We start from the raw sequence: 10,574 nt of genomic DNA on the forward strand, positions 1-10,574 counted from the left end.
ACACAAAATTTAAGGTGACCCAGACGTTGCGATGTGGTGTTCAATGTCCATAAAATTCGGTGTCTGCTAATGGAGAGTTGTAATTTTCGCCGACAATGTATTTTAAGGGTTGGTTTTACCTTGTGAGATTTCAGTTAAAAATGAGAAGTAAATTACAAGAAAAGTTGGAGACAGGCATGGACGTCCCACAAAGAGCCAGCGTCCAGGCCTGGATTATTGAGGGTTCAGATGGAACTCCTTCATAAATGAGGCAGGGCTGTCATCCTACACCAAAACAATTAAAACAGTTTTTTACAGCAGAGCTGTTAAGGGCTAGTTTCCCCATGATCGTGTCCCCCGCAAAGAAATGACACAAAACTGTGGACAGCTACCGCCACCTATGAGCGACGGCGGCAACCAGACAATCAGCTTGCCACCCTTGCTCATAGATGGCGACAACCTTTCCAGCCTTTCCACTCTGGTTTTCACCAGAGTGGAAAGGCTGAATTTCTCTAGGCGTCGTCCTAGATGTCGTCCTGGAGGTCGTCCTAGAAGTAGTCCTTGAGGTTGTCTGAGAGGTTGTCCGAGAGGTTGTCCTAGAGTTGTCTGAGAGGTCGTCCTTGATGTTGTCTTCGAAATCGTCCTAGAAGTCTTCCTAAAAGTCGTCCTAGACGTCGTCCCTGAGGTCTTCCTAGGCGTCGTCCTTAAGGTTGTCTAGATGTCGTCCCTGAGGTTTCCTCTAGGCGTCGTCTTCGAGGTCACTTTGGAAGTTGTCCTTGAGGTCGTCCTAGACGTCGTCCTTAGACATCGTCCTTGAGGTCATTTAAGAAGTCATCCTTGAGGTCGTGTGACCATAGTACAGCTTTGCTGGTCTTCCTTCTTTACCAGAGTGGAAAGGCTGAAAGTTTTTTATTCTTTCCTTTTTTTACAAATGACAATTGTGCATTATTGCAGAAAGTATAACAAATGACGAAAAGGCAAACAGCGAACAGTAAACGGAGACTAAAGGAAGTGCAAACAGGACAAGCGTTGCTGACAAACGCGTCAGTATGAACCAAGTGACCCACATCGCGACCCTTATTCAGTATAACTAGTGTTGGTATACATCCCTTGCTATGATCGTTTTTAGTTCGGAGTCTTCTTAGGTAGCAAAAAAATAAATAAAAAAACGAGCCCATTGAAATTAGTTTACGAAGTGAAATTGTGCATTTTCAAGTGGTGGTGCAGTGTTGCTCTAGCAGCATGAGTGGTACAAAAGTTACACATGATAGCTTTATTTTGCTGAATGTCAAGAACACCGTGTTCTGTCAATGAGTTATCGTTGAGGTAGGAAATTGCATTGTCGCACCTGACATGGTAGCTATTCGAAAGTTTGTACCATTCTGCAGCGTCGTGCCTTCAAAATTTGCTGTGAAAGGATTGGCAGGGTTCAATACTCTTTCAGTATGGGAATCAACATTCTGGCAGATATTCGGCAAAGATGACGGCATATGCTAGCCCAAGTAGCACAAAATGTGGCTACAACGTTACTGGAATGTTGTCAGGTAACGTTGCCGAACGCTGCTAACGACCGCAGATTCTACTTTCCAGTAACGTTACACCACAATGTTACAGTAACGTAACTGCATACGTTACCTGGACATTACCCAAATAACGTTACTGGAACGTTGTTAGATAACGTTGCCAAACGTTGCTAATGGCCACCAGTTCTACCTTCCAGTAACGTCACATCAAAATGTTGCAGTAACATAGCTCTCTATGTTACCTGGATGCTAGATCAGTGATGTTACTCGGACGTCGTCGCTAACGTTGCTAGTTGTTGTTAATGGCCACGAATTCTACCATCCAGTAATGTTACACCAAAATGTTGCACTGACATTACGGCTTACTTAAAAGTGAAGGAATAAAAATGTGAAGAACATACACAAACGACCACTCTTTTATTTCGCAACAACATTTATTTTTTGAGGAGCAAAGAGTCGCATACAGGTCGAGATCAACTAGATACCGAAGGTGGAGTGTTACTGACTCATCCCTTATCTCCCTAAAGTTCCTTTGATCAAGCCTTCCTTTTGCAGTTAATCTTGACCTGTGCGCGAGTCTTTGCTTCCAAAAAACGAGCGTCGTAACTAAATGAAAGAGCGGTCATCTGTTTTTCCTCAGTGCTTTTATTCTGTCAACTTTCAGTAAACGTTTTTACAATATGCTGGCACTGGCCAGATATTACTGCATGTGTTACTTGGACATTACTGAACAATGTTATCCGAAAATACATTGACAAGCGCTGCCAGGAAACTGCATTTATGGTTGTCATGAAGTCATTTTTTGAGCTGGTGCCTGATATGAGTATAAATGGATGTGCATTACAGGCCATTAAAGGAGCAATGCAAAAATTTTTGTACTTTGCACAAATACCGCGTAAAACAGATCCCTAACGTTAATGACCTATGAAACACGCGTTCGTTTTTCACCTCACGCAATAGAAGTCCCAGAAAAAAATTTAAGAAAAACGAGCAGCATTCACCCCCTCAACTCGCAGCCAGAACAAGCGGCCACGTGATCTGGAGCCGATTATATGCCGCCAATGTTGATCACAGCCACGCGCTGGGGTTGGCAAAGCGCAGGACACGCGCTGAGTTCCAGACATTGTTATGGCTCGGCTATTGTCGTCGTTGCAGCGATTGGACACGGGTTACAACCCGAATGCTCCTCGAGATAGCAATTGTCACGAGCCCAAGTCGAGTGCCCACGCAATGCTCGGGTCCAATCTATGAGCCGCATTCAAATATCGTCACTTGGGTGTACTGCGATCCCCGAGTTACGTCATCGAATTTTGCGAAGGAGAGATTGAATGAAAATGATCGCTTTTGTCCTTGAAATTACACCGCAACAAAGAAGTTTCTTGGCCAGTGGCGTTGCGTGTGAGTATCCTTGAGTCCCAGGTGTGCCAGTAAGCTCGTGTAGAGAGAAAAACATTCCAATTGAATATCGTTGCACAGCTCCTTTAATGAATCAGCATTTTGAAATCCTAGAAGCAGGACTCCGGAAGAAAACAAGAAGTTATTGGAATAAATTTATTTCAAAAACGAAACCAACATTACAAGTACCAGAGAATTCTTCTGTTTCTTACAAGCTATTAGATCTACAAAATTGTAAAGAACACACTAAATTACAAGGCTGATCTGCATAAAAATAAAAATGTAAAATATTAAAACTCCCAGCAACATAAAGCAAGTAGCCTAAAATAAAATTCTAAATATATCTCAAATTACACCCGATCTTGGGCTAGGAGATATAAATAAATAACGGAGGCAATAAACCAAAAATGACTAGAAAAAGAACATAAATTTTAAATCTTCTAAAAATATCACACTAATGTGTACATAAATTAAATAAAAGAAACCACTAGCTGGGGCTAAAATGTATGCATGAATAGAAATTAAAGGTAACATATGCATATTACAAATTGACATAAAAAATTCAAACAACAGGGACTCTACTCATGGGATGGCTGTAAAAAAAGAGAAAGAAATCATTAGGAAAAAAAGCATTTTAAATGATTTAGAAAGCATGAATTTTTTTTTTTTCAATTCTATGCATTTAGCACGGTTAACCAATTCCATGCTTCCAACTGGGATCAAAGTAACCAACTACTAACATTTAAAACTAACAGAAAAATCAAGGCAGAAACATGCTGAAAAACAGCGCAAAATGCACGGATAAGAAAACACACAGGACAAGGTACTGTGTGTTCTTTTTCCTTTGTCTGGTTTTCGCACCGTTTCTCAACATGAATTCTTACCAACTAGCCCAGCCCAACTGTCCATCCTTGTAATCAGAAACATGCTTGCCTTCTCCCCTTGTGGCAGCCCCTCAGTCACTCCTGAGAAGAGGCACACTGCTCCTGCAAAAAAATAACACAAAAAAGTTGGTTGCATTCAGAAAATGGGTGCCTATTTCAGGGCAGAGAGTGTCATCAAGATAAAAAAAGAAATGCCTACATCTGTCCTAGCAGTTTCACCACAGTTTCTTTGCATGCACAAGCCATTCTTTTCATCCAGTTTAGACCTTTACAGCAAAGTGTGACCTACCCACAGAAGACAGTGGATACGCGACTTATTCTTTTCTGGCAAGGTAGGCGGCTGTTCTCGGCCACTCACTTTTTCCCACTTCAACCTTCTATTTATTCCTGCGTGAAAGGCACTTTCTTAAGAGGGAAACAGCTATTTTCCGCAGCGCCTTTTTTATTTTGTATTTGTAGATTTAACTTTGTTTTCATTTTATCCTAAGAGTATAGCTTTCTTTTTAAGAACATAGATGTTCTTAAAAAAGACGTGCCTGCCCTCTTCGTCAATTTTTTGTAACCGACAGAACCGTGGACCTGTCGGATCTTTGACATGCAGTATATTACTGTATGTCGAATATTCGGCAGGTCCACGGTTCTGTCGATTATAATAAATTAACAAAGAGAGGAGACACGTCTTTTCTTTTCCCCGTATCATGGGCCACGGAGACAGATCACTGCCTCAAGGATGGCTTCGTCTTGAAGCAGAATAGGTCTCTTCAAGGATGAAGATATATACCGTATACGCTTTTGAACGGATGTGCATTCATCACTGCACCTGATGATCACAGCTTTTAAAAGTGTCGTTAGTGTTACCGTGTCTTATTGGCCTCATTAACAGAAGTCATCATTTACTAAAAAAAAAAAGAATAGAAGGTGACAAAAAAAGGTTCCTTCCTTTTATATATATATAAGTTTATAAGTTACAATAAATATTAAAACACTGCTATCCTCCCGGCACTAAAAAGAAAAATATTTCTACTGCTCAAATAAGCTACGTTCAATGAAACAACTTCGATGAAATGGCGTTCAATGAAACAGCGTTCGATAAAACTGCGTTCAATGAAACAGCTTCGATGAAACAATGTTCAATGAAACGGCGTTTGATGAACTGTCCGGACCCAGGGGCAATGTCAATGAGCCTCATATTTTCTACAATGTAAAGCTCATTGCAGACAATGTCATAACATGGTGTTCTTTCATTGGCTAAATAAATTTCTTAATACTTAAAAATGTCTTTATGTAAAGTGGACTAATGCCTTTGTTTGAAATCTGGGCTTGTTTTAGGATGCAAAAGTATTTTTCGGGAGTTTAAGCAAAATTAGAAATATCATATTACCATTTTCTTGGTCCTAGCTGGTGCATGCCTGACCGATTCAGCAGCAGCCCATTTGGCGTCGGCTTCCTGCACGATGATGGCTGGCTCATTGTTTTCTGCCTTCTGTTTAAAGCAGGTGCGCACAGCTCCTGTTTCAAAAGTATATAATTACAACACAACGTCAGCTACCACAGTGAAATATCGACAATTTCATGCCCTACTTCAGCATAACTTGGCAGACATCGGTAACTATGAAATCAGCCAGGGTGTCTAGCAAATTCCTCCTTCTAAGTTCCCCAGCTTTTCCAGGTTTTAAATTCCCTGTCCATTACAGAAGTAATGGACAGGGAATGTCCGCAAGGAACTTTCAAGTTCCTTGCGAACACTTTCGGCTACTCTATGTCTTTTTTGGCGATCGGATAGCTCTGATAGCGAACGCTTCGCCCGCTCCATTGTTCAGCACAAGTAGTAACAACAACGAAAATGAAACATACCTTTGTTTACGTTTCCTCCACGCCGAGAGATCGGCAGAGCGGTCCGATGAAACAGGCCTTGACGGTCCGTTGACATACGGTCACGTGGTCAACCTGGCTTCGACCTTGCTTGGCTTGAGCTACTTGCACTCTTGGCGTCTTGGCTTGTCAACAGTGCGCGTAAACGAGTAAACGACTAAACATGAAGTTTCAAGTAGGAATAAACTGTGGAAACTTATCTGACAGTACTAAAATAAGTTTTTTTTAAGAGTTATAAAACATTACATCGATTGGAGAAATTGGAAATTGGTATAAGCCGTACAGCCATAACCGTGATGCCGTACTAGTGTGCAATCATGGCGGAAGATGGCGATCTTGCAACGTCTTGCAGTGATCAGTGGATGACCTCGACCGTAATATCGGTAACGATAGTGAACTGTTAACATCGAAACGGTAGTGCCGTGGCTATGCGACTGTGCTGTACCATTGTGATGTGTCCAGATAACAAATGTAGGCAAAGAGTGATCCACGCAGAGCGAGCTTCGAAGCCTCAAGCTCAAATATGTTCTCGTGTCGACGGCTCTTTGGCGAGAAGTGAACGGGGGCTAACAATGTGTGTGCGATTATACTCGTTTCATTATAATTAGGGTCCATATTAGATGAGCGAATGACGTTTTATCGAACAGCGGCATTTGAGCGAATCGACGTTTTAGCGAATAGGGGGGGCGCGCGTTAACCCATCCGCCGCGCGGCGAGTCTGCGGCGGCTCATTACAAAAATGTGAACCCACTTGGCCCACCCGAGAACGCCGCTTCGCAGCGTCCGAATTTTCGCTAAAGTGTCATTCGGTGAAACGTGGACATTCGCTAACACGTCACTTGATAAAGTGAGTGCCTCCCCCCTTGGGGCCCTTCATTTCGAGTGGTCGGCGGAGTGCGTCCTTGTATCCGTGGCCCTTGATGCTAGATCTCCTTCCTACCTGCCCCTCCCCCCCCCCCCCCCCCCTCTCACTCACTTTTCTTTAATCTCACCCCATTCCCGTCCCATCTCTCCTATGTTGCCTTTTCTAACCTTTCACTCCTCATTTCCTCGCATGATTTAACGTTTGTGGCCCCCCCTTCCCCACCTTCATAGGATTATATGTTCGTTGCCTTTGACCTTTGATCTCGACTTCGGACCCTGGACTGCTCCTCCTCGCCATCTCCCCTTCTATCTCCTCGGTCTCCTTATTCCTCCCTCCCCTCTTCCTCTACTCTCTTGTCCACCTTCCTCTTCCTGCTACCCATCCTACTCATCTTTCCTCCCCTCTTCCCCCTTCTCTCTCGTTTGAGTGATTCTATGTTCATGGCCTTTGACCTTTTCTTTTTGGTGGCAGCTGCATATGGCTCTTCATTTTGAGTGGTCGGGGAGGTGTGATCTTGTGTCCATGCAACCGAGGCCTATGACCTGCGATGTTTTACGTCTTACCTGGCCCCACCCCGTCCCATCTCCTCATTCCCCTCCACTCCTTCTCCCCCATTGGTCTCATATTCCCTCTGTGTGCTCTTCCTCCCCTCTTTCCTCTCTCCTCCCTCTGATCTTGCTCCTCCCTGCCCCACTTCTCTTCATCTTTCTCTTCATGCTCCCTCAGCCTCTCATCCTCATTCCCCTTTTCCTTTTGTCTCCTCTCTTCCTTGTGTGAGCATGTGTTTTTAGACTTCGAACTTCATACTTGACCTCTTCTTCCTGCCTCTATTCTCCTTCCCATCTCATCGCTCACCTTCCCCCTCAACCGTCTCCCTTTTCCCCTCCTCTGTCTATGAGACAATGGCTACCGCCAGTCGTCTCACTTGCAGTGTGCTGCAATGAGCCGCCACTTTTTGAGTTTTCCGAATAGAGTCCTGAGCTGTAAATTGGACTGAAATATGAGCTTCTGCATGTAACTATTTCAAATTTTCAACCAGGGTGTATCTTATACTGCACGCTCCAAGATTTCTCTAAATCTCTATGGCAAGCACTGGCGCAGATAACCTAGACAGGGCGAGAGTAAGAACCACCCAGTCGCTCGATTTGACCTGAGTCCGTCGTGAAATTAGTCCTCGCTTCTATTTTAAATAGTAGAAATCATTTTGCAGCAAGCTCGGGTCGGATAGAGCAGTCGGTCGACCCCAAGAGCTCTCTGCGACCTGGCCGTAGGGTAATCATGTTCGTATTTTTCACAGAAACAGAGCTACGCTTCGAAAATAACGCAATAGAGCACACAACTAAAATACACTTTTGGTGATAATTTTAGCTAGCTACATGTTCCAAATTAATTTACAGGCTACGACTCTCATGCCATCCTATACATGTTCGGGAGGTCTTTGGGTCGTCGCATCACCAGCGCGAGTTTTCCACCTTTGATAACACAATAACACCCCATGACTTCACCCTCTTGTTATCTTTAGCATGCGTTCCAAAAGCTGGACATTCGAATGACCTTAACCTAAAAGCTATGATGAGGGTGCATGCTAGCTCGTGAATATTGGAAGCAAGGAAATGCCATACACACAAATGAATTCAATTTTATCATAAACCTTTTGGACAGATATTTTTTTAATTTTCTGCAATCTTTCCAGGGTACATTTTGAACATTTGTTTCAAACACGCCCGTCACAAGCATTAGAGCGGTCTTTCTGTTTGTAAAAAAATAAAAATGTTTGAACAAGAGAATCAACATTGAACTATTATAAGTTTGGTATCTTCGTGTATCCTTGACCAGCCTCTGTGTGATGTGGTGATGCGTCACATTAGGCCAACATCGCTGCATAACATTGCCCGTATGTCAGGATGGAAATGTTACCAAGAGGTTATTTCTAAACGTTGCTCCAATGTTGCTTCTCTAACATTCCTGGAACGTTTGCCTATGTGATGTAACGTTACATGACGTTCAGTGACATTCAAACAATGTTACAGGAGAACGTTTCTGTTACGTTAGTTTTCAAACATTGCTATAACATACCCAAATGTGCCCCAACGTTACATTACATTTGTGACATTCCAGTTACGTTATGACAACATATGGTGCTACTAGGGAGCTTTATTTCAGTCAAAAGGCTGTGCTACTACATGTGACAACGGACCACTCGAAGTAGCACTTTTGTATTCCAAGTATGTGCAAGAACATCTGACATCAAGATAGGGGCCGACTTCCGCTTAGTTTGTGCAGTCTCTAAAATTGAAGAGGGAACATTGAGAAGTTCAGACCACAAAATTGACCGTACCGACACACAAATTTTTCACATCCCCAGTAAGTATCCGGGCTGTAAGTTACTCCAGAAATGTACTCATAGCTCCGAAAGCGTAGCTATTAAAACATTTCTGGAGTAACTTTTGCAGCTTGGATACTTACTGGCAATGCAAGACATTGATGAGTTGAGATGCAGGTACCGTTACTTCCAATGTAATGTTTAACCTGATTCAAGAGGGATTTACACAAAAAAAAGTTATTTCCAGGCGTAACTAACACTTTTTTTATTGTTGGATGAAGCTTTCATGGTTGTGAAAATATTTGACTGCAGTACGCGTCCCGGCATGGTGCCTGGAGCAAAGATCGGACAAGTTGACAAGCTCCGAGACAAAATTGACGCGCTGCCATTTGCTGCCGCATAGCGGCGCTTGTATTTCAGCCGCCTCAGAGCCTTATATGGGGAGAGTTTGGCCCCAGTCCCGAGTGAGCCAGTCAGCTTGCGGCGTTGAGCGAGAGGTGCGAGCTCATGCGCATGAACTCCCGGCTGCTCCCAGCTCAGTGGAGAGGGCCGCCATGATTATTTATTCGCCCGGTGGAATTCATAGCAGAATGCGTGGGATCGACATCAAAATTTCGGTTTTCTCTTTTTATTTTAATTGGCAGGCTCTGGCAAGAAAATCATATAGTGTTATTCCTTGGTGGCTTAAAGAGCTAACGAATAAAGTTTCTCCATGTTTGAACGCAAACTTTTATTCAAGTGAAAAAGAAATAAGCCCGTAGCAGACGACGCATAGTCTCAACAGTGTTCGGCACGTCGACAGCGTTGCGTCAAAATGGCAGTCGTCTCCTCTTTGTTTTCTTCCTTCTCTCTCGCTCCCCTTTGGCGCTCTCCTCCCGTTCCTTCACTTTTCTCCTCTCCAGCGCCTTCGTCGCCACACCTACTGGTCAGACTCTCCCCACATACGGCTCCGAGCCGCTTGAGCCGCCTGAGCCGCCCGACCCGTTCAGTCTGACTGGCCTCGGTACCTGTGGACACGCCGTGAAACACGTTTTTGAGTGGGTTCACAAAGCACTACCAACGACTGTTGCCAGTGTGATAATGTCCAGATCGAGACTACATCTCCTGGGACTTTTGACGTAAATTCAAAACTTTATGAGAATACCCTGCCCTTTTTCTTCTACACACAACATTGAATTTGTTATCAATAGAAAGAGTATATACTCTTAGCTTTCTGTAAATACTAAATATGTTACGTTATCTCAAATAGGTCACACGGAAGAGCTGGTCAAACTTTGACAAATATTGTCAAACGGACACCCTTTGACAATACTTAAAACAAAAGTAAAGATAAATAATGGCAATAAAATTATTGACCATAAATAATCCCTATTCTGAGAGTGGCCCAAAAATTTACACTGCACTAGCGAAAAAGGGCAAAAAGTAGGAGTGAAACATGACACCTCCGATAGGCAAAAGAAAGGTCAGTTTCACTTATTTGCCAAAAAATCTGTTCCACATGACTACAAGTCACACCTCCTAACCAGAGCGTGAAACTTTAATGCCGTTTTCTGAATAGCAGTTTTGAATTTGGAGATAATAAATGTAAAGCCTGGCTATTCCCAGCCATTCAATGTTCTATGACATGTTCCATGACATTCCTTTCATATCGAGTGTTAAATTGAAAAGCTTTTTCGAACAGTTGGTTTGGTTGTTGGTGCCGCAGCCTTTTATTGAGCCCCGTTATTATTATG

The 10,574-nt window shown here is 43.2% G+C and overlaps 1 long non-coding RNA gene across 1 annotated transcript; it reads right to left on the reverse strand.

Moving 5' to 3' along the window:
- Nucleotides 1–3,827: 3,827 nt before the first annotated feature.
- LOC121835135 lies at nucleotides 3,828–5,774 on the reverse strand. The gene is made up of 3 exons (XR_006077489.1): nucleotides 5,636–5,774; nucleotides 5,163–5,290; nucleotides 3,828–3,883 (listed from the first exon to the last, which is right to left on the reverse strand). It is a non-coding gene; the product is annotated as an uncharacterized LOC121835135 (long non-coding RNA).
- Between the last annotated feature and the right edge of the window lie 4,800 nt (nucleotides 5,775–10,574).

This window comes from Ixodes scapularis, unplaced genomic scaffold (genome assembly GCF_016920785.2).
Source record: "Ixodes scapularis isolate PalLabHiFi unplaced genomic scaffold, ASM1692078v2 PGA_scaffold11__112_contigs__length_91849675, whole genome shotgun sequence".
Classification (NCBI taxonomy): domain Eukaryota; kingdom Metazoa; phylum Arthropoda; class Arachnida; order Ixodida; family Ixodidae; genus Ixodes; species Ixodes scapularis.